This window comes from Onychostruthus taczanowskii, unplaced genomic scaffold (genome assembly GCF_017590055.1).
Source record: "Onychostruthus taczanowskii isolate IOZ18803 unplaced genomic scaffold, ASM1759005v1 scaffold106, whole genome shotgun sequence".
NCBI lineage: Eukaryota > Metazoa > Chordata > Aves > Passeriformes > Passeridae > Onychostruthus > Onychostruthus taczanowskii.
The window spans coordinates 1,819,664-1,825,663 of record NW_024497186.1 but is presented as its reverse complement, the minus strand read 5'-3'; positions in this window follow the sequence as shown (position 1 = coordinate 1,825,663).

Below are 6,000 nucleotides of genomic sequence, written 5' to 3'. Positions count from 1 at the left end.
CCGCGCTCGGGTGCCACGGGCCGCAGCTGCCACGACACCGAGCGTCCCCAGGGCCAGGGAGGGACCGGCCACGGCCCAGCCCGGGATGGGAGAGCCGGGAAAAGGAGCGGGGAGAGCCGGGAAACAGGGAGATCCAGGGAAAGGAGCGGGGAGAGCCGGGGAAAAGGGAGCGGGGAGGAGATCCAGGGAAAAGGGAGATCCAGGGAAAGGAGCGGGGAGAAGGGAGCGGAAGATCCGGGAAGGGGCGGCCGGAGGAGAGGATCCGGGGATGAGGCGGCCCCGGAGAGGGCTCGGGGCGCTGGGCCCGGCCCCGCGGCCGCCAGCGGAGGGGAACGGGCGGCCCCAGCGGCACCTAAAGGTTCATCCCCGCAGCCGCCGAGCCCTTTCCCGGGCGGAGGAGCCCGCGGGAGCCGCTCCGGCCCCGGCCGGGCGGACTGTCACCACGGTGGATGTAAAGGTGACAAAGGCCACACCTGGGTGGCTGCTGCTGTGATGTGCGGGCACAGAGGTGAGCCTGAACTCCACCAGGTTATCATGGAATGCTGGAATGGTTTGGGTTGGGAGGGACCTCAAAGCCCATCCAGTGCCACCCCTGCCATGGCAGGGACACCTCCCACTGTCCCAGGGTGTTCCAAGCCCTGTCCAGCCTGGCCTTGGGCACTGCCAGGGATCCGGGGGCAGCCACAGCTGCTCTGGGTGACCCGTGCCAAGCCCAGTTTTACCCCAGGCCGGGCCCTTTCAGACGGCCCAGGACACGCAGGGACAGCCAGCCCTGACCCCGCTGGCTGTGCAGCTCCTGGCGTCACTCACGGGCACCGGGCGCTCGCAGCTCCTCCTGCCCAGCCGCTCTGCTCCTGCAAATCCCCTGGCCGTGCACGGAGCCGCTTTAATCTCCACCCAAAGCCCCGCTCGCCGCCCGATCCCCCCGCGCTCGGGTGCCACGGGCCGCAGCTGCCACGACACCGAGCGTCCCCAGGGCCAGGGAGGGACCGGCCACGGCCCAGCCCGGGATGGGAGAGCCGGGAAAAGGAGCGGGGAGAGCCGGGAAACAGGGAGATCCAGGGAAAGGAGCGGGGAGAGCCGGGGAAAAGGGAGCGGGGAGGAGATCCAGGGAAAAGGGAGATCCAGGGAAAGGAGCGGGGAGAAGGGAGCGGAAGATCCGGGAAGGGGCGGCCGGAGGAGAGGATCCGGGGATGAGGCGGCCCCGGAGAGGGCTCGGGGCGCTGGGCCCGGCCCCGCGGCCGCCAGCGGAGGGGAACGGGCGGCCCCAGCGGCACCTAAAGGTTCATCCCCGCAGCCGCCGAGCCCTTTCCCGGGCGGAGGAGCCCGCGGGAGCCGCTCCGGCCCCGGCCGGGCCCCGCTAAGGGACCCCGGCCCGGCCCCCCCCCCCCAGCCCGCGCGCGGCAGCGCCCCCTGCCGGCAGCGCCCCCCGACACACACCGCCCCCCTGGAGGACCCGGGTTCGAGTCCCGGCACCGCTCGGCCGCGTCCCCCGGGGCTCGGTGCCTGCCCACCGGCGACACCGCGTTCCGCAGGCCCGTTTCTGTCCCCAGGCACCGTGCTGCAATCTGCAGAGGCACATTCCGATCCTCAGATGCTGTGTTCCAGTCTTCAGCAGTGTGTTCCAGTCTCCAGAGCTACATTCACATCCCCAGGGAATGTGTTCTGGTCTCCAGCACCATGTTCCCATCCTCATGAACCAGGATTCCTTCTCCAGGGCCGCATTCCCATCCCCAAGTACCATGGTTCCTTCTCCAGCACCATATTCCCATCCTCATGAACCAGGATTCCTTCTCCAGAGCCACGTTCCCATCCCTAGGTACCATGGTTCCTTCTCCAGCACCATGTTCCCATCTTCAGAGCCATGTTGTCATCCTCAAGCACCGTGTTCCCATCCCCAGGCACCCTGTTCCCATCTCCAGTGCCACATTCCTGTCCTCAAGCACTGTTTCCATCTCATGGCACTGTGTTCCAGTCTCCAGCACAGTGTTCCCATCCTCAAGAGCCATAGTTCCTCCTCCACAACAACATTCCCATGCCCAGGTACCATGGTTCTTTCTCCAGCAGGTTGTTCCCATCTCCAGAGCCACATTCCTATCCCCAGTGTTCCCATCTTCAGAGCCATGTTGTCATCCTCAAGCACCGTGTTCCCATCACCAGGCACCATGTTTCCATCTCCAGTGCCACATTCCCATCCCCAAGTGCAGTGTCCAAGTCTCCAGCACCATGTTCCCATCCTCAGGAACCAGGATTCCTTCTCCAGAGCCACTTTTCCATCTCCAGAGCCATGGTCCTATTTCCAGAGCCACATTCCCATCCTCAAGCACTGTGTTCCAGTCTCTAGCACCTTGTTCCCATCCTCAAACACCATCATTCCTTCTCTAGAGCCACATTCCCATTCCCAGATACCACGGTTCCTTTTCCAGAGCCACGTTCCCATTCCCAGATACCATGGTTCCATCTCCAGAGCCACGTTCCCATCCTCAAGCACCATGTTCCCATCCCCAGGTGTTGTGTTCCAGTCTCCAGAGCCACATTCCCAATTCCAGGCATCATGTCCCAGTCTCCAAGGACTGTTCCCATCCCCAGGCACCACAATCCCTTCTCCAGCTCCATGCTTCCACCCCCGGTTCCTCTGGCAACTTCCTGAGGGTGCAGCCAGGTGGGGGTCGGGCTCTTCTCCTGAGTCCAAGGCCCAGGACAAGAGGAAAGGCCTCAGGCTGCTCCAGGGCAGGTTTGGAGTGGACATCAGGAGAAATTTCTTCACAGAAAGGGGCGTCAGGCCCTGGCACAGCTGCCCAGGGCAGTGCTGGGGTCACCATCCCTGGAGTGGTCAAACCACGCTGGATGTGGCACTTGGGGACGTGGATTAGGGGTGGCCTTGGCAGTGCTGGGGTCATAGTTGGACTCGATGATCCCAGAGAGCTTTTCCAACCTCAGCAATGCTCTGATTCCTTTTTCCTGTCCCCAGTGCCACCTTCCCATCCCCAGTGCCATGTTCTTGTCCCACTGCCACATTCCCATTCCTAGGGGCACATTCCTGTCCCCAGTGCCACTTTGTTGTCCCCACTGCCATGTTCTTGTCCTGGTGCCACATTCCTGTCCCCAGTGCCACATTCCCACCCCCAGTGCCACGTTCCCATCCCCAGTGCCACATTCCCATCTCAAGTGCTATGTTCTCATTCCCAGGGCCATGTTCCCTTCCCCAGTGCCACATTCCCACCCCCAGGGCCACGTTCCTGTCCTCAGGCCACTCTCCCATCCCCAGTGCCCCGTTCCTGTCCCCTTGCCCGGCCCCTGTCGCTGTCCCAGCCCCTCCCGGCTGTGCCCGCGGGCCGGGCTGATAAAGGCAGGGTGTGTGTCGGGCTCTGGGCTGCAGGAAGGACGAGATAACAGCGGGAACTCCCCTCCCTGATGTTTGTCCCTTCCCTCGTGTGACAGGAGCACACAGAGCCCTGCTGTCCTCCTGGCCAGCCTGCAATGCTGCTGGCCTCAGCAGGGCCCAGGAGCTGGCCTCGGGTCCTGCTGTCCTTCCAGGGGGTGACAGAGCTGGTGCGACCCCCTGCAGGGCTGGGGAAGGTTCCCCCCCGATGACACAGAGCCACCAATGGCAGGGACCCCACAGAGGAGGAGGATTCCTGCAGGATTTGGGCGCTGCTGCCTGCCACTGCGCTCAAAATCGCTGAGAAAGGAGCCAGAGAAATCTCTCTGATCCACGACCAAGGCTCCAAGTAAACAGGAACACGAGGGCTCACAGGCCAGGCCCCACCGAGCCTCATTGTCCCCTCTGGCAGAGGGCCACCAGGCTGCCTTGTATGGCAGGAAATGGCTTTGTGGGCCACCGTGGGTCACTGCTGCCACTTGGCTCAAACGCCAGCCTGCTCTCGCTGGGAGGAGCAGAGCGTTCAGCAGAGGGGCTCAACTGCAAAGGGACCAAACCCACACTTTTTCAGAGCAGATAAGGAGTATCTCTGTGTAGTAAAATTGGCTTTAACGCGTTTTTGGCACCTCAGTGACTCCTCAGGCTGAGCACAGCTCGGTTTCTCCAGGCAGAGCCCCCAGCCAGGGGGGCACCACAGCGGTTCCCCCTCCTTGGGGGGCTCTAAGGAGACACCAAACCCACCCAGTTCTGGGGCTGTGTGGAGCTGGGCAGGGGGGGATGGATGAGTTTTGGGGATGGATGGAGGACGGGATGAGTTCTGGGGGCACTGAAGGAGCAGGAGAGCAGCCCAAGGCTGGAGTGAGGACAAGCTCTGAGTGTCCTGCCCGGCTCAGTCACACCCTGTGGGAATGAAGGGATTTGGAAGGGAAGGGGGTTGGAACCATGGAATTTTTTAGGTTGGAAAGGAGCTTTAAGACCATGGAGTCTAACCATAAGACCAAGGCCAGGTTGGACAGGGCTCGGAGCAGCCTGGGACAGTGGAAGTGTCCCTGCCATGGCAGGGGTGGCACTTTAAGGTCCCTTCAATCCCAAACCATTCCTTGATTTGACGATTCTACAACCATTGAGGCCGGCCACAACGGGTGGATCGAGGTGATGCCAGGCTCCTCCGGCCCTTTTCTCCTCCATCCTGGGGGGAAAGGCAGGTCCCAGCACCCGGGGGGTCCCCGGCTCCGAGCCCCACGCGGCCGCAGCACCCCGGGCAGCGCAGGCGGGAGATGCTCGGAGCCATCCCCGCTCGCTGATCTGCATTTGTTTTAAGGTTCTTTCATGTCCCCTTTGAGGCTCGTTTCCTGTCCTTTGTAGCAAACAATGGCCTGTCCCCCCCGCCCCGGGCCGGGGTGGCTTTATCTCCCCTCCCCTGGGCCGCGCTCCCTCGGGAGCTGAGCTTTCTCTTTGCCTTCCAATAAAACCTCTGCTCTGCTTCCCCCGAATGGATTTTAAAGCTGCGGCTTGCAGGGGATGTCTGGGAGATGCATTTGCAGGGATCTCGGCTCTCTGCGCTCGGGCAGATTAACGCCAAGCCGGTAATTTACTGCGGGTGACAGCGCTGCGAGGCTGGACTGGAACTGCTGACAGGGGTTGAAATTCAGGTCTGGAGCTTTTCAGGCAAGCTGGAGCACAGATGCCGGGAAAAAAACATATTATCTGTCTGTTATACAACACAACATCAGCGGCCTGTGTTTTATACAGAGTTTAACTGCTTCACTCCTGGCCCCGTGGCTCCTCTGAGTCCCTGGGGAGACCTGGCTGTGCCACAAGGAGCTGCCCACCGCAGCTCTCCAGTCCTACACACAGCCTCAAGGATCCTCCAGATATCCTGTCTCCTCCAGGAGAGCTGGGGGTGCTCACCTGGACAAGAGAAGGCTCCAGGGAGAGCTCAGAGCCCCTTGCAGGGCCTGAAGGGGCTCCAGGAGAGCTGCAGAGGGACTGGGGACAAGGCCTGGAGGGACAGGACACAGGGAATGGCTGCCACTGCCAGAGGGCAGGGCTGGATGGGATCTTGGGCAGGAATTGTTCCCTGGCAGGGTGGGCAGGCCCTGGCACAGGGTGCCCAGAGCAGCTGTGGCTGCCCCTGGATCCCTGGCAGTGCCCAAGGCCAGGCTGGACAGGGCTGGGAGCAGCCTGGGATGGTGGGAGGTGTCCCTGCCATGGCAGGGGTGGGGTGGGATTGTCCTGTACGTGGACTGCCCTGTATCCCAATCCCCTTTCCCCATACCCCAATCCCCTTTTCCCGTACCTCAATCCCTTTCCCTGTACCTCAGTCCCTTTTCCTTGTACCCCATCCCCTTTACCCGTACCCCAATCCCCATTTTCTGTACCCCAATCCCTTTCCCTGTACCCCATCCCCTTTACCCGTGCCCCAATCCCCTTTATCGTACCCCAATCCCTCTCCCGTACCCCAATCCCCATTTCCCGTACCCCAATCCCTCTCCCGTACCCCAATCCCTTTCCCGTACCCCGATCCCTCTCCCCGGCTGCACCGCCGCCCGTTTCCCGCAGGGGGCAGCACCAGCCCGGCCATGGGGGTCCCGGGCCATGGGGGGGCCCGGCGGGTC